Here is a 24,917-nt window from a genome sequence, read left to right as displayed (position 1 = left end):
CACAATTATAATTACAACAATACAACAATAACAATAGAGGAGACCGTGGAAGGTGGTATTAAGAAGAGCAGAGGGGTGAAGAATGGAACCAGTTAAGTAAAGGCTTTTCTGAAGAAGAAGGTTTTGAGTCTGGATTTGAAGGAGTTTAGAGAAGATGACTCTCTAATATCCTTGGGCAAAGAGTTCCAGAGCTTGGGGGCATAGCAGGAGAAGGCCCTGTCGCCCATACAATGTAGACGGGCTTGGGGGACAGTAAGGAGGGCAGAATTTGAAGAGCGGAGGTTGCGAGGTGGGGAGTAGGGCGATAAAAGTTCAGACAGGTATTGAGGTGCCAAGCCATGTAAAGCCTTATAGGTGAGCATGAGGATTTTAAAGTCTACGCGGAATTTGACCGGAAGCCAGTGCAAGGACTCCAGGATAGGAGTAATGTGAACACTTGCACTAGACCTGGTCAGGATTCTGGCTGCTGAATTTTGGACATACTGCAGCTTGTTCAGAGTAGATTTAGATACCCCAGGGAGTAGAGCATTGCAGTAGTCAATTCGAGAGAATACAAATATGTTGATCAGCTTTTCAGCCACAGTTAATGATAGCATAGGGCGTAGTCTTGCGATATTTCTAAGGTGAAAAAAAGATGTTTTGACAGTATGCTGTACATGTGGGTCGAATGTTAAGCCAGAATCGAATATAACCCCAAGGTTTTTCAATTTTGATTGAAGCTGAAGTACAGAGCCATCTACAGACAGGGTTACAGGACTGGCTTTACGAAGTTGATGGGGGGTACCAATAAGCATGACTTCAGTCTTGTCACAGTTAAGATGAAGGAAGTTTTGAGTCATCCAAATTTTTATGTCAGAGTTGCAATTAGATAGAATAGAGACAGCCACATCAGTGTCGGGTTTGGTATGGATGTATATTTGAGTATCGTCAGCGTAAAAAATTTTATTAAAAATATACTCTATTGAGAAAAAACATTTCCTTTGAACAGAGATACAGTACACTGTATTGCTTTTGAATATTATACTTTTTACTGTATGCATACAATTAAAAAAATAACGTACACAGATATTGGATATTGATTTAAATATCTGTGATGTAACTTTTATTGATTGTTCATTTATGATAGACATTAATACGCGAGTGATTTTGAGAGTTGCATAAGCATATAAATCACCTCTTTAGTGAAAGGTATTTGGGCGCAAATGATCAACAGATTAATTTGTTGAATGTGTAGTCGACTGAAAAAAAAAAATCATTTAAAGGAACCACTGCTTCGCTTATCAAGAGCACAACACTTCTGGACTAAGTCATCTCCAGTGGACTTGCCTGCTACGCGGCCAGGTTCCCTTTAGCGATGAATCAAAGCTTTGTGTGGACCACAGATGTGCAGGATGATATTCTTATTGATTTATACTAAAAGACCAATCAATGGGAAAACCAAGGAGTGTCTGGTCAGTAGAAAACACCACCTGTAGTGATTGATCGCAACATGACAGCACAGCTCTAGAAGACCTCACTTGCTGCCCTACCCACTGGCTCATTCCAGCAGGACAACAAACATCTTTATGCTGCTTGTATAAAACACCTTTTAGGCAGATGCATTATGCCTACTCACCAGACTTGAAGATTCGTGGGATAATCTGTGATGACATTTGGCATCTCAGGCTCACATATCAGGGAACAGATTAGATTCTCTAAGCTTTACTAAAGGGACTAAACAGGACTCCACAAGACTACTACCTGGAGCATTCATTGCAGAACTGTAATTGTACTAATTCCGATGCTGGCCACACACACTACTAGCCTGTGACTTTCACAGTCCAGCCCTCTGTTGATCATTCCTTTTGTTGAGAAATATTGATCAGAATAATGTATCTATTGTCATGTCTGTTCACTAGAATGTCAGTGTACTTGTTACAAAATAGATTGCCATTCTGATATTAACCTGTAGTTATAAGTGATATATTTCTTTTGATGCTCAATACTGTAATGATGTAAAATAACAAAGGATGTTCACTGGGATTTGTTAGGACACCACTGAAACAGAAGTTGCATTCAAGTAAACACTTTGGTGGAACTTCAATTAATGTACAGAGCATTAAGGTGTTGTATTGGGATGTGTTGAATTCATCATTGCAAAATTACCTGAACACCATGTTGACAATTTTTCAAAGAGGCAAAGAATGTTAAGGCAATGCACCTACATTCAAAAACTTCAACTCCTACTAAAACACTTTTGTCATCATTATCTCTATAGTCTAAATTTTGCAGAGTGCCTTTTTTAATTTTCAGATTAGGTGCAAATTAATATACAAATTTATAATAAGGAAACAATTCTATTAGACTGTTAAATGTCCAAAGCAACAGAAACAGAACTGGATTTTAACTGCCAGGTTGAATACTGGAACAATGTGAATAAATTGGTAAGCCTGAATCACTTCATTTTAATTGAAATGCCTCCAGCTGCGAGTGAAATACTCAGATATGGTTGATACAACTGTATCACGAAGCTTAGTTAAATCTTCTGTCATGTGTAGTGACATTTTCATTTTTTACATTTTAAGATGCGTGCTAGTAGAATGACAAGCCGTAGACAGCAAACATCTAATTTCAGAGAGCCATAGAAGTTCTGTAATACTTTAATGGAGTAACAAAGTCACAGCGTCAAGTATAGGGAAAAGCAATAGTCGGTAAACACATTTTTAAAGATGAAAAGTAATGACATTATCAAGAAAATTAAAGGCCAACAAAGTTTATCAATCATAACCATCAATGGGAATCAAAATACATTGTAACAGTCAGAGACCTGGAGACGTAAAAGACGCCTGCTGTGCGTTGATCCTGTGTTCTCTTGTCTCTGCCTGTGGCAGCGTGGTTGCAGGTAGGCGTTGCCACTGCAGTGTGCTGTCGGCACAGGAGCTGTGGGCATGCAGCGGCTATGAAGCACCCATGGGGAAGAGGGTGTGAATGGAGGGGCCCTGTGGGCTGATGGACCTTCAGCAGATGGAGGTTTCTCCAACACATGGGAATCCCTCTCTCCTCTAGAGTCACTTTCTCCAGTAGGGGAATAAATGGAGGCAGACAAGCACCACTACTTACCTACTGTGAGGGGCAGAGTGTGAGTTAGGGTTTTCATCATTTTGTGGACTCATCCATTTATTGTCAGCTCTCTTGTTAATAAAAGTGTCTTTCCTTATTTTATTCAGGTCTGTGTCATAAGGATCCCTTGTCCTTTCATAATTTCATAATGAAATAAGGTTATATAATGAAAATAAGGTTTCATAATTACTCTCTATATATCTCTACTCTCTATATAATTATGTATGCTGTAAATGTATGAAGGATTGTTTTCATGTTCTCTATTATGTTCTCTTCATTTTCTATAGCATAAATATCTTGATAGTTTTATTTATTTCTTGAGTCTTGTTTTTTTTAATATTCTAACACTGAATTACTGCTATTCAAACTATATGATTATGTGTATGCAACATCCCTTTGAAAAAAAGCAAACAGCAAAAAATATTGTAAGTGTTCTCTAACTGCTTTATTGGATGGGTTTACTAGTTAGTTAATTATTCTATGCATTGTCCTTATGTCCTAAGGCCTCTTCCTTATGAAAACAATGACATAACTCTGGACATTCTGACTGAATCAGTGATTACAATACTATAGTAAAGCAATATGCTAAATGAAGATTAAACTAAAAATTTGACCCATCCCACAATTCCAGATTTCAAAAGTGTCACTTTATGATTTAAAACTGAGTATGCATTTGTTGGATGCAAAAGATCTGGGTTTAACCAGCATTTTAAATATAGTAATCTGCCAGATCAATTTATAAAATCATCAGATTTACATTCTAATAAGCTTAGTTTTAGTAATGGTTTAGCTATTAGCTATTTTATGGTTTTATGGCAGTTATTTATTTTTACTTATCTTCCCTTCATATGGCAGTGAATTATTTTTTAACCCTACATACTATTTAACCTATTAAAATATTTTTGAATAAAAGCTGTAAGATCATGTAAATGTCATGGTGGTGACGTAATGATCAATTCTTTCAAACATAACATTACCAGCTCAAAATGTGAATAATTTTCCATGAGGAAATAAAACTAAAAATATATATTTATTTTAAATCTACTTTAGTTTTTGAAGGAAAACACAAGTATTACTCTCTGCTTACATAAAGTCTGGGAATAGCCAGCACTGATATCAGAAAATTGGTCTACAAAATTATAAACATTTACACTCATTAAAGTGTGTCCTAGTTTTGAGAGTAACTTTACATTATGAGAACAGTGATCAAATGCAAAATCACAAGATGGGTTTCAAATTTCAACAATAATGACATTTTTATCATCTCCAAATTAGTTTTAAAATTAGACTCAAAGGAATGATGCGCAATAAAAAGGTTCTATTTTAAACTTTGCTGTAGGCCTTATATTCCCCTTCATTCAGGTCTCTTGACTTATTCTCTTAAAGATTTCATGAAATGTTTATAACACTTAATTGCACAATTATATGAGAATCTAAAATCATAATGAGATTCATTAATACATGATTAACTATTTCAAAAGTAAAAGAAATGGTGGTCTTAACGTTTACTAATGATTTTTATAATCAAAAGCACATTGTAATAATATTTGATTAATAATATTCTATTTTACAGCAATTTGATAAAGATCTTCTCTTCGTCTAAAAAATACGATAACACTAACGAGGATCACAGTTCAACAGAGAATGTTACGCTTTCATGTCAATATACAAAGTTCTAAACAAATGTTTGGGAGGTCAAAACCTAAGCTCATTCATGTCCCACCACAAATGTATAAATACCAAGCTTCTTGCTTACTTGATTACACATATTGTTTTTGCTCTCCCCAGTTTTACTTTGGTTCCACTTTCTCTGCTTCTTGTGGGCTAAGCTCACTGCGTCCATCTGAATCAGGGCTGGGCTGAAGGAGAAGCCCTCACCGCCACTGGCACATCAACATTGGCTGCAACGCAGCCAGTGACAGCAATTGACTTCTTCCCATGCATATCCCGCCCAAATGCTCCACCCATGGCCCCAGTGAACCAGGCACCCAAGGCTCAATGCTTTCTTCCCAAAGCAGCAGATCTGTGCTTCCCTTCAAAGATAAGGTAAGATCACTTTATCAGCCATATACAATTTCTTGCATTAGGAATTTGTCTTTTCGCATGCCCCAGCTTGGTCTCCATGAGACACACAAACAGGGAGAGAGAAGCTTGGGGTCAGAGCACAGGGTCAGCCATTTGTACAGCGCCCCTGGAGCAGCTGAGGTTAAGGGCCTTGCTTAGGGGCCCAACAGAGTAGGATTCTTCTGCCGGCTGCGGGATTTGAACCGGAAGCCTTCCAGCCACAGGCACAGATCCTTAGCCACAGAGCCACCGCTTCGCCCCGAAGGCCACTCTGTTTGGCTCCACCAGTTCCACCTCTTCATTCACTTCTCTTCAAGGGCTGTACTCTCATCCCTTCTCTTAATAGTGCACACAGACCACTCCACTCTCACCAGTTTTCTTAGAGATGTTTCTAAGATCACTTGCTACAGCTCTGCATCCCCTACCTTCTAGTTTGGCATTAATGGAATCATCTTACATTCAGCTCCACAGCCCCTCCCTTTAGTCTGCCACATGCCTTCATCAATGGACCCGTTATGAACTTCTCTGCTCAAGTTCTGCACCTCTACCTTTGGCCAGGGCTACTGCTTGCTTGCATCATTTGTGCAGCTCTTGTGGACCTCTCCCCCTGTTCCACAGGAGCCCACCTGACCCCTAATGCTTACTTTACCTTTGTCATTCTGCCCTTTGCTCACTTCAGGATGAGCCCTCTAAATACAGCGATGTACACAGATTGTGATTCAACACACCTCATTGACCTCTGTCTCCCTGTCTCCCTCATTATTCATGAATGTCATTACAAAGCCATGTTTTGGAACTGCATTCCTGACAGTTAGGAACGAATTGTTGGATGGGATTTTTGGATGAAAACGACCCACTACCAAATGATTTCCTCCCATTTGAAATATTTATAGATTATAGCCAAGCCAAAATCACACCTCCCCAATGCTGGCTGTTAACAATGAATGAATCGTGTCGACATTGATTTATTCTTTGGGTACACTGGAAAATGATGACAATTTATCGACAAGCCTGATATTTACTTACACTGATTATGGTTTTTGCTAGGCAATGTTTAAATACTCAAGACACACAAGGTAATTGAAGTATGTTAGTACATTGTGTGAATAGACAGTACATGAAAAAACAGGAGGTTATATTATATATTAAAGCTAAGAACATTAGTTACCTTTTTAGAGTGACTGATAGCGGACAAGAAAATTAAGATAAATATCAATTACATATCACTATGCTTCAAGACATTATTTCCTTGCCTTTCCTGCTAAAGAATAATAATTGAAATAGACACTTTTTAGAATAAAAATATTAATCGTTGCCTTGACATCAAATCCAAAATACTTTGTGAAACCTGATTTGTGTAAGAGAATGCCAGTGCTGTAGAATTAATACTCTATTTCTTGTTATCGTGTTTTAGACAATTTCTTAGTTGCTGCTGCCAATGAATGTCTCATGAAAGTACAACAGAAAAATGTGGAAATGGGGGTGTTTTAGTTTATTTAAGAAAAGATTTATACATATACAGTTAACACTCAGGAAAGGAAAACAGCTACTGTAATTCTTTTGAATTCATATCTTTAAAGTTTCTATAATCTGTTGGCAATCATACTGTTGAATTCATGTTTAGTGGATTACTAATCTAAACAATTAGTTTCAAAATCTCAAATTGTACAGTTTGAATACAGTTTGAAGCATTAAGTGCAACCGAGACGTAACTGAATGTAGGACATGCCAGATAGGGTTTCTGGAAGTAATAAATCATCATGCTGTAGAACTGCCATTTCTCCTTAAACTATCATAAACACATCACTCACATGTTTAAAGTAAATCTTTCAGATTAGAATACCCTGAGGGAGATAAACTGTATTTAATTGTCTCAATAAAATCAAGATCAGCAGCCAATTAAGCATTATTTTGCCACTGGTTTCTCTTGTTGAAAATGACACTGGGGACACTTAGTGAGTGTGTATTTTATTATCAAATCAGAAAGCATTATACCATTTTGCTAAAACTGTACGGGAGGGGTCTGAGAAGCATTGCAATACAGACATGGTGTGTACTAGGTACAGTAGCTGTATAGACATTTATTCTAATTTCTTCATACTTACAGTGCAAAAGAGGTCAATATTTTATTGTGTGTGCACATTAGTAGAATATGCTGTTTATTTACTTAGCCTTTTTTTAAAAAAAAGGGAAATAAATATTTTAAATAGCTTGAGTAAGCAATATGGGAGCGAATCTGTATTTCTCTTGAGATCCGGAGGATCATGACTTTTCTAGCTTGTATGTCCTGCAAAATAAAAAGAAGGCCAGGGGATTAATAGAAAGTATACTGTAGTGAAGCAAATCAAAACACATTCAAGTACTAGCTGGTAAATAGAAGCTATACGGTTGCCCATTTTCAGTCAGCAGAGACTCTGTATCTTAAGGGTGTCCCTATGAGTGTGCCCAGGGGCACATCTCCTTCTGTGCACTAACATTTTCTGACGGCTTCACAGCGCAACAACATATAATTGACGTTCTAGTTAACAGCAGCTGATAAATGACCTTGATTTCCTCAGTGTCTCTGGCTCAGCAGGACATCAAGGTCAGGAAAGGTTACTTAATTCTACAGTATACATATACTTTTTAAGAGTATAATATAACTATAATCCATTTAAAGAAATAAAACTATGTGACTTGTGTTTTAATTAAATGATTAGATTTCAATAGGATGTACAGTATATTATTTATATGTGTGTTATACTGTATACTGTATAATATACCAAACACTCTCTTTTACTTATACTGTATATGTACACTGAATATTCATAGTAATTTAAAACTGCACAAACAGCTCAACCTCTTCCCAACCATTATTTTATTGTATCAACCCAACAGAATGACAAAAATATAAAACACTGCACTCTTTATCCTAGATTGTGATGAATAAATATTAGTTGATGTTACGGGTCAGCCAGCAAAGATTACAAGAAATTTTAAGGTTAGGATAAATGGTTAAACACTGGTGAAAGTCCAGTAATTTGAATGCATTTTCAGTCAGGAGAGATCATTCCTCCTGCATATATTTGTGAAAGAATCAAGATTTCAGGAGCCTGTAAAAGTAGTGTCATAAATGTGATTACTATTCTTATTAATGCATTCACTTGATCTCCATGCATTCTGATCAGCACACTCTCATCAAGCAAGGAGAAGCACTGTGTGTACTGTACTGTAATTCACTGTACAGTAGTTCATTTTAATATTTGAATATTTAATTTATAGTTTGTTAATTGTATTGCTGTCCCAAGTTTTTCGTTTATTGTTCAACAGACACAACCTGTGCACTTTCTCACAGGACAGGACCAGACCAGCTGGCATTGATTTTCATTAGAGAGGAATCAAAAACATTAACACCTTACAAGTAGTACTGTATGTGATAGCGATGTTTGGCTATGGAAAGTTTTAAGAATGAGGCAGAGGGGTATATCGTGTTTTGTCAGAAAAGGGGTTTCTCATTTTCTCAACACTCACATTGATTATATGCAACACAGTCATGGTTTATTCTGACTTTTAATGGGTCAAACTTTGCAACACAAATATCACAACCCTGTGTTTGTTTTGTACAAATTTAATAATTTAAAATACAATAATTGTAATTGGGAATTTTGCATAGATAACATAAATTGATGTTTTTTTCTAGGGAAAATAATATTCTTGTTTGACTAAGGTTTTTCAGGGACACCCTTCAGATAACCCCCTCTCCCACTGATTTCTCATTTCAGTTCCCAGCAGAAAGAATGCAAACACGAAATAAATCTTTAAGAAAATTGCCTCAATTTGAATCTAGTCCAACTCAAACTTAATCGTTTCTTTGCTTTTTAAGTGTAGAAAGTTTCTCAGGAAGTTATTGCAACTGCTGTGGCTTGGATCGCAGAATAATTTTGTTTTAAAGTATTTTTTATTCATGTTGTATTTGTTTATGCAGATAAATTATTAATATTTTCTGCGTTTTACAAAGGTTCTCGTCTGGAGTTAATTATTTCCCCCATTCTCTCCCCGCGGGTTTTGTTTGTAATTTTCTTGAATATAAAAGTTGCATTATTCATGTTTACCAGCAGCATCTATTAATTATTTCTTTTTTTAAGGTGCTTACATCCTTACGATGATTTTTTCCAAGGAACAAAAGAGATGTAAAAAGGACCAGTCTCTTTCTTGTCTTAATCTGTAAAGTTTGTATAGAACATCACAAAATACTGGTGGACACTTAACAAGATTCTTATAATTTTATTTTTGAACTTTGGTGCAAATAGTCTTGTTTAGAAATTTAAAGATCAGGGAATACATTTTATATTTCACAAGGGTCATAAACTATTGATGTTGTTAATGCTTTAGATCCTGCCAACATAATTATAATATGTATGACAGAACAGAAGTCCTTTTCTTAAAATACTTGTTTTCCTAGATGTTTAATATATAATTCTAGCTTTGTGACTACAGAGACTTCATTGCAAGTAAAGTAAACTAATATACATTTCGATTGCATTGGTTTGCAACAACAGTGTGGTTCCACAGTGCTTATTACTTATTTACTTATTTATTACTACACAAAACTAAAAGTCTGCTAATGATTGCTAAGGTCAGTCAAGATTCACAGATCTCATTCAGCAGTTCATGCTCTTAATACCTATTGTCCACACATACTGTACACCAGCATAGTCAAATTACAAGTCTTATAATTATAGTCAAATTAAGTCTAAAGCATAATTCAGTGACTAACCAGTAACATACTGTACAGTATAGCGGCTTATGAGATGAGAACTGTGAACACGACAGCTGGAATGATTATGCAAAAACATAGATTTATCTGTGTACATTATATATTTCTTATTTTTTCCATTATTTACTGTAGATCTTGAATTATAAGTAACAAAACATACATATTTTATGTGTTTTGTTGGCTTGTTTTGTTAGTACAATGATGTTGACAAAGGAAATAACTGACAGTTCTTTACTCAAAAACCCTTTAACATGAATGTTTTCACATTGGATCTCATTATGGATGGTTTCCTTTAATGAAAGGAATTACATTGATAAACCCAAACTATGACACAAGAAATCTAATAAAAACTTGATTAATATTTTGCATCCCATTTTTTTCTATCTAAATATTTCAAATACTCCATGACAACTATTTTCTGAAGAGGAGGCCAATATTTACCCTCCTTCCTGCACAAGCTAAATCTTTAAAAAGGCTTAAATAGAAAGACCTCCAAGGTGCCTCAATCACATCTGTTTGCCACCAATGTTTGTAGCCTGTTTGACCTTTAGTTCCTGTGGCATTAAGGTATTAAGGCAATAAAACAAATATCTGACTTTTCAAAATTAATAATTGAACATCTTAATTTGTTTGCAATCGATTGCATTATGGCAACGAATTTCTGAGGCTTCAGTACTAGATTCTGATTTTTACAGTGGGTTCCAATTGTAAATAAAGGTATAGTCTATGTTTTTACTACAATACAATATTGTAAAAAACAAAGTTTTGATTTTCCATTGCCATTCATATGCCAATGATCCCATCCATGTTGCCTGTGGATTTCAATTAAATGTACTTTTCAAGCACTAGTTACAGAGTTATTCTTCTTCCCTTATTGTTGTCTTAATCAAAAGATGGAAGCTCCTCCCTTTAATCATCAGACTTACAGTAGGAGCTGTGCTCTCTTTCTCACTGCCCTGCTTTAAACACAATCCCGCCAAGATATCTAAAGAATCTAGGAGCAAAGCAGTGATTGCTGTGTCAACTGCACAGACGCTCGGCTAGATTATTATTTAACCTAATAAGATTTAAGATGTGCATTTTACACAATATGGAATGGCAAGGTGTTTGTTGTTGTGAGAGAGCACCCATCCTTTGATTCTTGCTGCAATGTCTGCCCAGGCTAAAGGGAACACTCTTTGGCCAATCATATCTTCCTGTTGGTGGGAACATTCTCTTACGTAAACCCATAAATGACCATTCTTTATAGCACAACATGATTTCAGCTACTTATTTCCTAAAAACATAAATTTCACTTCATTCTGTCATTTAAGCAAGCCTTTCAAACATTTAAAGTGATGAGAAGAGAGTTTATTTAGGACGAAAAGTAAGTAACTCTTCTGCACAAAGAAGTTGAAAGAATTGTATGTGGAACAGACTTCCCGTCATGTGGTTAAAGCCCAAGCTTGAAGGTTCTTCAAACAACTGCTGGACAAAATTTAATTTCACTTATCTTAAACTACCAAGTGAGGCGAATCACCTCCTCCCATTTGCAGATGGTGTTCTTACTAACGTCTGGAAATCGTATACTGTATCTAAATTAAAGAGACTGTGATCTTGTAAACCTTTGGAGCCAATCCTGCCTAGACATGCTTCTTCTCCCCTTCTTGCTCACACCCGAAGAAGGCTCAACAGCCGAAACGTCGTGTTTCCTTTCTTCTCTTTTCAGCGTGGAATAAACCTACATGTATTACTTGTTCCTGTGCAACCTGTGCATGCTGACGCAGCTACCCACCTGAAATGGGTCTACTCCATCCATTATTAGAAAGTCAATTATTCCTTAGTAAGGGTTGCAAAAACCCTAAGCCTATTCTGGAAATAATAACTTGAAGAAAAAATGCATACAGTGTTTTCCATGTGATAATTAGTATTTTTACATATGTTTCTCTTTAAAGAAAACTATGACAAAAATATTTTTAAAATAAGGTGGTGGTGCATAATTTGCCTTACAATTCTTGGGGACGTACTACATGAGATAGCATAGTTCCCAAAGATAATAAAGTATTATTATTATTGTTATTATTATTATTATTATTATTATTATTATTATTCATATAAAATGAAATAATTCCTTTTCTATTTTTACTCTCCTGTAAAACAAATGAAAGTCACTTCCGCTATATACTGTAGGCATTCTGATTCTGAGAAAGTCTGCAGAGTTTGAAAAGGTTAAAAACATGAAGCGATGTCGTTTTATATCTGCAGTTTTTACATTTATAACTATATTTCACAAGATTCTGAGACTTGAAAAACTGAAGAAAAACAATAAAAAATTGTGACACATTGTGCACATTTTTATTTATATTATATCGTGAATATAAAAATACAGTAAGTAATCCCTGCTTGTACTTTCTAGATTAAGTAATAGCATATATGATAGACAGTGCATAAAAGCTGCAAAGACATTACAAGATACATACATGTATAGTGTTATCAAGCATTTTAAAATAAATGCATCAGTCTCCATAAAATATTTAAAATGAAGTTAAAATATTTATTTCATACAACGTATACTGTACAGGAGAAATCTGACAGTGGAATAAAAATAGTTATGTAGCATAAATACCCACAAATTGAAATCAATTTACCATAGAGACGACCTAGGATTTGTCTTAGTTGAATCATCTCTTTAGTCACATGTGTCTATTGCTTGCCTGTATTAAAAATCACCTAGGGCATTCTAGAGTCTGAATGTCACAACATATAGTCCCTCACAGTTTGAAATAACCGGCATACACAAGCAAATTGTAAATCTGTCTGCAGAAGACAAGAACCTTTATCCAGCACAGCTGTATCACTTAATGCAGTAAAGATATGAATAAATGAGCAAAAGCTCACATTAACTGTCATGAGGCATATATAGAGGCTACTGGATGTAAATATTTTGTTTCAGTTTCTCACAGTACCAAATTATTAGGATACTGTACAGCACGTAATTGAATGCATAAAATCTTTTAGAATTTGATTGTTAAACTAATTAACATATTCCAGTGTTGTGACTTCCCATCAACATACTGTGAGATAAAACAGCATAACAGTCTATCAAGCAATCAAAAGCTAAAGGAAGAAAACAAATGTTTATAGAGATAGAACATGTTCTATTAAACATTTCTATCTGTGAAATAACACATAAATATATACATAAATATCTGCAAATATTTGGATTATTGTACATACCACAAATATTCTGAAACAGAAATAATTCTCAAAGAATTCTAGATGGAAAGGCAATAGCATTTACCTCAGAATTTGAATGCACAATGTGTTCCACTTTGCTAGCTGGCGATGAGCTCCTGTCCTCACTCACTCTTTTTCCTCTCCTTGCTTGTACTTTGCTGGCTAGTTACTGTATATTAATTTGTACACAGATGAAAAGGGACATCATTAGTTATAGCCAAGATCTATATATCCGATCTGCCGAGCCCAGAAATAAAATGGCAACATAAATGCATGGATAAAAACTGGATCCCTGCATTGCACACTGCAAAAAAACCTCATGCATGTGTTACACATAATCAACATAATTACAAAATAATCTTCAGTAAATACGGATGTACATATACAAGTTCTAGTCTAAAAATAAAACAATACATTTGAATAAAGATGTACATTTTAAAGCCTTGATTACTATACAGTTGTATTCCTTTATTTGCAGAGATGTAGTACCTTGCTTTCTGTACATACATACTGTATATACAGTACAACAAATGTATACACAGCAGTTTATGTGTTGTTTTTTGCCCTCCACTGTCTCCTTTCTTTCTAGTGTCTACTTTGAGGTTTTTAAGCAATTTCAATATTTAATTTCTTCCTTTTTATCTACTTTTAAAATGTAAGACAAAATGCCACAACCCCCCATCCCACTTCCACACCACTACCCTTTGTTTAAGACCCTAGGGCACTCTCACTGCTTACACATTCAAGTACATTACTAAAGATGAGCTTGGGAAGTTCCTGACATCTCCAATTTCTGTCTGCCCTCACAGAATGAAACAAAGGGTAAACTGAAGCTAAGAGTATATAATTAGGTTGCTATAAATTGCAATGCATTGTAATATTTATCTTTTTCATTATCACACAACATTATACTGTACATGTCTCGACAACAGAATGATATGCACCTACTGTATAAAGGTACTACATGCCGCAAAAGATCCAGTAACGTACTGTCAGGAGAGCATAAAAGACAGACATACCAAATCCATGCTGGTTTAACAGAATCTAACTTTAAGCTGCATAAACTCCAGTCTTTTCCCAAAGTGGGATGAGAATCCTTTAGAACTGCATACAGGTTAATAAATCACTGTATTACATTAGATAGGCATGTTAAGAATATCATGGATAATTTCTGTGATATATTTTGATGAGCTAAATTATGCTTTCATAACTTTAGGTATTCACAAAAATGTAGTATCCAAGGAAAATTCAGTGGATTCTAAAATCAGTTTTTTTTCTTATATTTATTAACAATTTTCAGCCTTTTTAAAAATATATAGTTGTGAACAGTGTAAACCTATTGTTACAGTTTAAGGTGACTGAGAAGTGTCTTTTAGATTTTAGATAAAAATCCGTGACACCTAGCAGAGAAAACACTTCTTGCTTCAAAGCAAAGAGGATGTTTGCTGAGGTCTGGGGGCTCCCTTGGGCAGAAACAATTGTAAAGCTTTCCTTAGTATACTTAGGTTAGTTGTGGGTTAATGATTGTCAAGGAGCAGTATAGAAACACACAATATAAGATCACATTAAGAGCACAGAGGAAAAGAAACAACAAGAGGTAGGAGCAGAAGAAGAGAGAATAATCCGAGGGAGTTAGGACTCAAAGCTTGCACCAGGCGAAAGTCCCTACTTCAGGATAATCCAAACCAAACCTGACTGAAGCTAAATATTTTAACCTTGCTAGAGAGATCATGCTATTCTGTGTTTTTATGGAACTTGGGTTTTCGTGGTAAAAGATATCTCGATTACAAATGTCTTTCCTGCTTAGGGTGCATTTTTATGGATAGAGATATAGGCTCCCATTTATTTTGTGGCATCTGGAGTGCAAAGAGAAAAATCTAACTGCAGGTTGTATTGTATTTAGTTAGAAGGCAGCTTATCTCTTATGTGCCCTCTGTAGGCATTAAGAGTTTAACTGAAGTTTTAATTGAACGAACATTGCTTGATTGGATCTTTTGCACTTTTTTTCTACTTCATAACTACAAATGAAATGCAACAGTTAAACTGCAAATACCCCAGGATTGGAAACCATTGAATAGGTGAAAAATTAATCCTGTTTATTAGGTAAATTAAGGGTCCGATGCTGCAACTGAGAGCTCAGCTGAAACAGCAACAGCAGGTGTGGGTCCCTAGGTCTAGTATTGGGAATCCCTGATCTATCAGATTATGTCATTCACTTCTGTTTGAGCAGTGAAGCCTTCCAACTTTGAGCTCAGTTAACACAATATTGTTTCATGACCTTTTCCATTTAATTTTACTACTACAGGTTTATTTTTTGATATGTTACAACATTACATTAGAATATGCAAACCGTGTTTCTGGATTCTTTATAGTGTAATTGTTTTTTAAGCATGCTTAATTGTAAATAGAATGTACCATTCAAGAAACTACTATAGAATACTTGAAGTGCCCTTGCTGTCTAAAACAACATGGTTCTCTTCTACTTCACTTAATTGCTAATTCTGAGCCCGTGCTTTAATTAAAACAGTCCAGTGTCTCATGAAACTTTGTTTATAAAGCATTCCATAAAGTTTAGTTTGTTCATTTACTAGAACTCAAAACACAAAGTTAATTGCCTCACACATTTCCAATAGGAAATTCATTACTTTTCTGTGTTGGTCCTAAACTGGAAATGTATTTTTTTTAATCTGCGGATCTGCTCTAAATAAAAAAATCTAATTGAAATCACAACTCAAATGTGCAGAAGAAGTAAGAGAGATATCTCTTAACTGATTTATTCAAAGTGAATTAAAAACAAATATGATAAATGAAGTCCAAGATAATCTAAGGTAGCACTAACATGAGGATGTGATTTGTGGCTAAACAAATCATGGCACATGATGTTGTAATAGTTTGTGCTTGAGTACTGTTGACTGGGTGAAAGTACTGATAAAAAGCATGTATTTATGGAGCTAAGCATTATTTCTTGTTGTCACAGGACTAAATTACAGGTAATGTTGGTCTCATGATTTTATTTGTGTCATGGATGTCAGAAGGGACGAACCGTGGAATGGCAGGAGAGCGAAAAGACCCTATGCATAGCGGCGAGACGGGGGTTAGCCCGGGCTCAGCTGTTCAGGGAATGCTGTATAGAAACCTATGCCCTTAGGTAGCGGACGTGGGGCGACCTGGTGGTAGGCAGGTTTCAGGACATCCGAACATCAATGCTGAGCGAAGGCAGAATGAAAGACCCGGAAATATATAGCCCCAGAGAGGGAGAAACACCAGAAGGACGGCAAAGAATCGGAAATGAGAGACAGGACAGAGAAGGAGCGCCCTCTGGCTGCAGAGGGCGTGACAGTACCCCCCCCCCCCTTCATGGGCGGCTCCTGACGCCCATACAAATAAATGAGCTGCACAGCACTGGGGGGAGGAAAAACCTCATTTAACTGAAAGGAAACCTCCGGGAGTCCACGGCTGAGAGCTACCCCCTCCTTCAGGGTATAAAACTTTATTGGGTAGAGGAAGGGGGGGTCGAGTAGAGCTCCAGAGACTTAAAACAAAAAAGTACACGAGCACAAACACAACAGACATAAACCTGGGAGACCAGGGAGACAAACAGGTAGGAACCAAAAAACACAGGGAGAAGTTCCGAGACACAGGGAGAACGGGGGACCAAATAGGAGGGGAGAGAAAAATCAAAACAACAGGCAAAAACAAGATTAAAAAACAAAAAACCAGGGGAAAAATACCACAGACTGGGCAATAGGCACATTCACATTCTAATGCTGATATCGGAGTTGACATCCTGAGGAAAGCCAGACCGTAGTCCACTCACAGACACGGATGCCTGGAGAGATATCTAGCGAAAAGAATGGAGGAATGGCAGAAAGCTCACCAAACTAACGCTGATATCGGTGTGGACAACCCGAGGAAAGCCAGACACAGGACCGCTCACAGACACGGATGACCAGAGTGATATTCAGCGATTAGGATGGGAGAGCCAGCTCAACATTCAATCACTGATATCGGAGAGATCTTACCCGAGGAAAGCCAGGCACAGGACTCGCTTAGAGACACGCAAGATCGGAGTGATATCCAGCAATTAGAATAGAGGAACTGAAAAAAAAACTGCAGAAAAAACAAAAGGCACCGCTCGCTGGGTCAAAAAATGGCTCAGTATTCTGTCATGGATGTCGGAAGGGACAAACCGTGGAATGGCAGGAGAGCTAAAAGACCCTATGCGTAGCAGTGAGACGGGGGTTAGCCCAGGCTCAGCTGTTCAGGGAATGCCGTATAGAAACGTATATGGTGCTAGGCGGGTTTCGGGACATCCAAACGTCAATGCTGAGCGAAGGCAGAATGAAAGACCCGGAAATATATAGCCCCAGAGAGAGAGAAACACCGGAAGGACAGCAAAGAACCGGAAATGAGAGACAGGACAGAGAAGGAGTGCCCTCTGGCTGCAGAGGGCATGACAATTTGGGACTTTCTACTGCCACTGTAAGAAAAACTAAGATCCAAATTTATTTTGAGTTAATTGTATATTCATAAACAAAATTGGTGACACTAATTTGTTCATTTTCTCTTCAAAGTTTGTCATAAAAACAAGCAACAATGACTAGACTACAGTATATAGTCTGTCTAGTGACTGGAATTTCACAGAGATGCCAACACAGTTGTAACTGCTCAGTAATGTCTGCCAATATAATTCTTTCCTTTTTTAACAATTGTCATACTCCTAAACAATTCCTGCCTGCATTCTGCATAATATCTTATTTATTGTTGCAGGAAATTAGGGAGGTTGTTTCCTCACTTGGGATACCTGCTGCTAGGTTTATTCTCTAATAAGCATGATAAATGTTTTAGCCTTTGATCAGTGCTAATTTAACAAGTAAGTTTTGCAACAAAGTCTTTGAGGCACCCGAGGCTCCGACAGTAGATATGCAACAAAGATGATTGATTGCTCTGCTGGATCATTTACATAAAAAGACTTGTCAAACCTCTATGTTGCAGCCACAATTAAATTAAAAGAGAAGGCTCTTGATTTTTTAGAGCAGTATAAGAAACGAGCTTTGGTTTTCTTTGACGTAAGTGACTATTTTTATAAAGTGTGGGATCTAACACACATATTCTGATAAGCTGACAACAGGACAAAAAAAGCCTTTTGTGTTTCTGTTCCTCCTCTGCAATGTCTTTCTTAACAAATCCGTACAGCTACTATCTTACAACTGGAAATAAAAGCGGGCAAATTTAGGAATAATATATTTGCCCATCAAAAAGTTGAATAGGTATAATTAATAATAAATACCCATCACCGAATTGGAGCACATTGAGAGTTGTCACTGGGAACCCTTAAGTAATGTTGCACACCTCTGTATTAGTTATAAAAATCCTGTTCTTTTGAGATGAAAATGAGTATGAGTGAGTATTAAATATTAATCGATATCACCATATTGTGAGCACAGATATAAATCCAAGTTGCTGTATACTGTAAAACAGACTTACTGTACTATAATGAATTATGAAATACAACGCTGTAAGAAAGAATTTACTGTAGATAAAAGTGAAATGTTATTTAGTCCTTGGATCAAATATTTCTGCTCACCTGGGAAGTCTGGCTAAATACTAAGGCAACAATGTTACTGTGACATATCAGCATTCTCAAATCTACAAGTGCCTGGTTCAGCTGTACAATGGTCTTGACCTTTTGTAGATGAATAGTAGCTCATTAAATTATTTTTATAGGTCTGGTACATGTGTACTAGCAGAAATGTCATTCTTGAAAAGCTCTCATAAATGAATTGTATTATTGTTCTCATTATTCCATAAACTTTGTGAGATTCGTGCACAATGGTCACCAGTTCTTAAATACTGGCAGTATATTTTCCATGCACAGTAATATCGTCTAAATTTCAGTGACATTGCTGATTGTTGACAAACATGATTTGAGACTTTTATGATCTCTCTTAAGAAGCCTTGATTGCAATTAGTATTCTTCTCAAAATTGTTAACAATTAAGTATTACAGTAACAATTAACGATGGGCAATAGTAAGTGACCAAGTGTTGGTACTGGTTTCAGTGTCAAGAATAATATATTTGCCCATCAAAAAACTCAAATTAGGATAATTAATAATAAATACGCATCACTGAATTTGAGCACATTGAAAGTTGTCGCAGTCAATATTAATATGTTTATGTATTTTTATCTCTCTTCTCTTCACACCTTCTGATCAACACACTTGTACCAAAACAAAATCTTAAATACAAACAATTGAGCATTAAATGCACAAATTAACAATACAGTGTTCAGTATCTAAAGCTCTTCAGAGACTTTTGTCCTTTTCTCTCTTATAAAAAAAAGCTAATCAGATTCCTGTAGTACCAGAGCTGACATTTCTTAAAAGATGTTTCAATTTTTAAAACACTGACAAATGATGTGTCTTATAATAACCTATTGCAAAAGCTTAAATATGTTTTAAATGCATCTGAAATAAATTAAGGTCAGGAGAAGTGGTGAAAATAACATAGTAGTACTAATTAACAAATAAGTATAGCAAACTCCACGTACTGTACATGACAACAAAGTGCTTTATTTGAGGAAGATGCATTATACAGTACATTTCAATGTCATAGAAGTTGCTAAATCTGTTTTAAGTTTGACTTATATTCCCTTTATTTCAAGTTACTTTAGAGAACTCTTCATTATTGCTATCATCACATTTTCCAAGCAAAACTGTTACAGCTTTCCAAAACTATATTTGGCTTCCATAAGGGAGTAGCATATTGGTCTGGCTGTAACAGAAATTACAGCAATGAACTGAGACCTAATTAAGTTGGTTATCTGTATAATTCTCTAAATTGTCTCTGTATTTCCCTTACCAGGAATAATAGGTTCTCTGATGATGGATGGATAATTATTTAGTTGTGAGATTCCACCTGCTTGTCACCCACGAAGAGGTTCCCAGACATATTCCTATTCCTCTCCCCCTCCCTTTAAGGCTAATATAATTGTGATATCCTAGTCCAGAAGTCTCTAGAGATCTCTTTATTTCCTGTCAATGTATCAATCCAATTCAATCTTATATAGTGCCTTTCAATCCAGAGCGTTCTTGAGGCCATTTACAGAAATGATACATATAATGGTACACAAAACAGAAATACTATAAAATAATGTACTGTATACATTTGAATTTAAAAGAAAGAAACAGTTTGTGAATCAAAGACCATAAAACCACAAGTTTTAATGTGAGATTCAAAAGCATCAACAGAGCATGCATTTTTAATATGGTCAAGAAGACTATTCCAAGTCCAATGGGCTATCACTGAAAATACTTGGTCCCCTAACATAACATAACCAATGTGAAGTCCTTGGACCATTAAGTAGGTCAACAGGAGAATATTAAATTCTTAAACTTAAAAGAGACTGGTAGCCAGTGCAGGTTTTTCGGCACAGGAGAAATATGGTCTGATTTTTCAGTCTCAGTCAGCTCTTGAGCAGCTCAGTTCTGGGTGTACTCCAGTTTCTTAAGTAATTTGTTGGAAGAACCAGCTGTTGAACTAATTTCTCAGCATCAGTAAGAAACAAATTGGTCTTAAGCGAGATCTGTTTCGTAGAAGGAAGAATGAGCTTCAGACTTTGCAGACGTGATTCAAAAGATAAGGAAGTCAATTGCTAGGAAAATCAAATGAAGTAATCTCAATCTTATTCTTAATTGGAGGCAATTTTGACTCATCCACCACTGTATATCTTCAAGACATCTTACTACTGTTGAACGAGCAACTTGAGGATTCGGTGATACATGCTGGTACTGTAGATAATAGTAATAGATAGTCATTTTCTTACTAATTTCCATATCACACTGCTGACTGTTCCAACATCCTTCCCTGAGTTTTTATCTCTAATTTAGTTTGAAGTTACGAAAAGAAAAATGTCACAAATATACTGACCCTCTTCCCTTGGAGTGGAAGGGACTGTAAAATAAGGGGGAGGAGGAGGTTGTATGAAAGATGCCCAAGCAAGTTAACGAAGTGGCAAGCCAATGACCACTCCAGAAAGACAGGCTTAGTATATCATAATTAGGGTCAACCTTAACTTTCTATGAGAAGAACCAAGATGTTATGAGTGAGTTCCACCTTTCTATGGACCAAAGCTGCAGCAACCTTGTGTTTACTTTTTGAGGAATTAAATGTAATTGGTATTATTCAGCCTTGGAGAAATTAGATGTGAGTACAACTACCAATAGTAATATGAACTGCTTAAACTGTTTTTCTACTTATTAGAATACAGTATAATTGTCTAACACAAAACCTGCTTTTAAAACCCAAGCTCATCAATAACTGCAGCAAAGAGAAAACTGTGAACTGAATATTCAGAACACTTTTCTTTTAAATCCCCATAAGATGTAATATAGTCTTAAGCACCTAAGTGGTTTGAATTTAGGACACTATTTGTTTACTAGACTATTTTTCAAGCCTCTGTCTGAGAATTTTCCAAGTAAGATATCCCAAGAGAGTGTTCCTCCTGTTCACTCCAATACTTTCTGCTTACTGGATTCACTTAATTCCTAAGGTGCTTTATAACTTTTTCAACTATGCTGTTTTCACTTTAGTGGTCTGTACACTATTAAAGATTTAAGTGCTGTACTGATCATTCATATTTCATTCATAGTGCTTTAAAAACAACAGTAAAAGAGATTTGATTTTGTAAATACATAAGCCTGTACAGGTATAAGCATGTCTTTTAACATAAGGTTTATTATGGTGACTTTTCAGTAATGATTAATATTTATTGTTGTTCTCACATATATATTTTCATGTACCCCATAAGGGAACAGTAACTGACTTTAATAAGACGTTAACTAATAATTATCACTTTTGTGGTCTTTTCTGACACACAGTTCTATAATCCGCCTATGCACCTACTGCTATTCCTGCTATTATCAGGAAAATAATACATTTCAATGAGAAAACTAGATTACATAATTATGGGACTGAAAAAGGACATCCATTAACTTATAATAAAACTGAGGTCATGATGTGTGTGTATAGTGGAGTGGCATAAAGTATAGCACATGTAGTTAATCAAGGTTTTCAGAATATCAAACCGTGAAAAGACTGTGGGAAACTGGGAATATTTATTACTTTCGATGTGGCATTATAGGCCACAGTTATAGCCTTATAGCCATATAACTTATAGCCATATACGTATTAATAAATCTGAACCCTTCAGGAACTGTAAAGACTTAAATGAGTTAGTAGACCAGGTTGCTAGAAGTAAAATAATAGTAGCACTCCTAATCTTGCGTGTAAAGGGCCTTTATTAGTTTATCAAAATTATAATACAAATGTAGAAACAGAGGTCACTTACAATTATCACAAATTCTTATGCAAAACAACAGATAAAAATATACTCTTGTACAAAGAACCAGAGCTATACAACAATGTGTAATGTTAATGCATTATATAAAGGCCATTTTTCTAAATAAGTGCTAATTGTGAGATGTAAACTTCCCTGAATGGAGCATTCTTATGGGTGGAGTTGAAGACATACAGTATAAGAGGGTGTTTGGAGTGTAGGCAGAAAGAAAAATAGGAGTTGAACAGCAACACACAAAAGGTTGTGCAGGTAATGAGCTGGAAATCTACAGCATAGAGAGCTGCTATTCCAAGTGTTTGCATTTTTCCTTGTCTTTGTTATTTTTGTTTCATCATGTATATTGCACCTGGATTTTTGGAAGGGAACCACTAAAATAAACACATTTGCACCAGAGTGCTACTGTGTGCTTGCCTTTGTCAAATTGGCTATTTTTCCCTGATCAACTAGGTGTCACGATCGCAAACCCCTCCTCTTAAGGGCGCTCCAGCCCTTCCTCATTAGTCTCATTCCCTGCACCTGTTCCCTGTTTCAGTTCACCTTTAAATGCCAGGCGCTCACTTCACTCGAGGCTCTGCATCTGATCTCCGCATCGTGCAAGCCCGGGTCCTGGTTGCGCCTGGCTCCGTTATGTTTTTGGCTTCCTGCGTCTGTTCCTGTTCCCCCCGCCGGTCCCGACCCGGTACCTGTTTTTAATCCCTGGTTTTGGAATGGATTACTCGGCCATGGACCTTTGCTTTCGTTTTGGATTCTCCCTCTGGATTTCTTTTGGATTGTCAGCCTCGGCCACACCTCCCCAGATCACCAGCACTGCATGGACACGCCCCCCTGTTTTAATTCCCATATTCCTGCATTACTTTTTCCCTAGTGTTTCCTCACAATTCTGGATTGTGTCGTCCGCATAGGGTCCTGAAAGAACTGTTCCGTTACACTAGGTAGCTGTGTCAGCATGCGTAGGCTGCAGAGGAACAAGTAAAGGTTTATTACATACTAAAAAGAGAAGAAACGAAACACAACATTATGGCTGTGGAGTCTGAAGACTTTTTTTCTCTTTTCAGCTTGGAATAAACCTTTACTTATTCCTATTTTTCCCTGTGCCTTTTGGCCTGTTAATACCCTTACCAAAGAAGGTGCTGTGACACCTAGTCTTGAATTTTATATAAATGTTTTGGAATTTTATCTTGCTCTTTTTTCAGTGTTTGTGTCACATCATCACATCACACCACTTTCAATAACTTCTTAGACCATCCCATGTTCTGCCTCACTAACACACTTCTGATTGGTGGGCAGATGTAGAGAACATATTAAACAAACTCCAAACAACATAGCTCCCTAGATGCAATTGAGTCACTAAAGCAGTGACTTGTATGTTTAGTGCTGGTTTTTGGCCAATACAACCCAAAAGGTTACAGAGTGTTCAATGGCTGTGTCATAATCCATATTGATACAATGACTATACAGTACTTCCCCCAGCACAAAACAATAAAACTTCTTCATGATTAATCTTTTAATAACTGTTGTATTAAAAACATTGAAATTAAAGTCTATGAAAAGCATTACCTGTCAGATTTTATCCTCCAGCTTTTCAATTAATTCAAGCTACTGTAAAGTATTTTTCATCACACCTTTCTGTGAACAGCTGAAGAACTCTTAAAATAATATAGCATGTTCCTAGTATTGAAAAGGGAGTGTTATGCAAATTATTATTAATCTACTAAACTACTGCTGGGGAGTTAAAAAGATTTGCTGCAATGCTTAATTTGAGGTACCTATGTGAAAACATTAACTAGAGGGCTCAAGAGAAAAAGGCAATCTGAGTTCAGCTTTGACTATGTGTCACATAAAGGACAAAAGGTCTCTAAATCAATAAACACATATAGACAGATTTGTTATTGACGAGACAGGACTATGTGCAAATTAAACAGAAGCCATGTGTCCATGCCCAGAATGCAATTAGAGGATTCTGTGTGCTGCTCACACACAAAACCTGCCAAATAAAATATATTCATAGTTTAATTTAATTAAAAAGATAATGTTTACCAAATAAGAAGAGTTGGTTTCAGTAAGAGCCTAATTTTTTTTTATTATGGAAGACAGAGAAAACTATGTAGTCTGATGTAGTAGTCATAATAGTCTTTCAAACATTCTTCGCTAATCCATGAAAAAGACAGTTCACAGTTGACAGGATTAGTAACATGACAAAGCTTTTATGGAACATTTTGTGAAACATGATTGATCAGTTACCTCACAAAAAGTCCTGTTCATTGTCTCTAGTCATTGCCCAAGCTGGGCTATGGCACCATGGGTAGGATTAGATTTATTTAGCCACAGGCTTTCTCAGTCTAACAGTGCATCTGCAGCTTTCCAGATTTCTAACATAACATAATGCACATCCAGTACATTTTCTTGTATATTTCTATATAAAT

The sequence above is a fragment of the Atractosteus spatula genome, chromosome 3 (genome assembly GCF_055471065.1).
Source record: "Atractosteus spatula isolate fAtrSpa1 chromosome 3, fAtrSpa1.hap1, whole genome shotgun sequence".
Classification (NCBI taxonomy): domain Eukaryota; kingdom Metazoa; phylum Chordata; class Actinopteri; order Semionotiformes; family Lepisosteidae; genus Atractosteus; species Atractosteus spatula.
The sequence above is the reverse complement of the archived record's forward strand: the minus strand, read 5'-3'. Positions refer to the sequence as shown.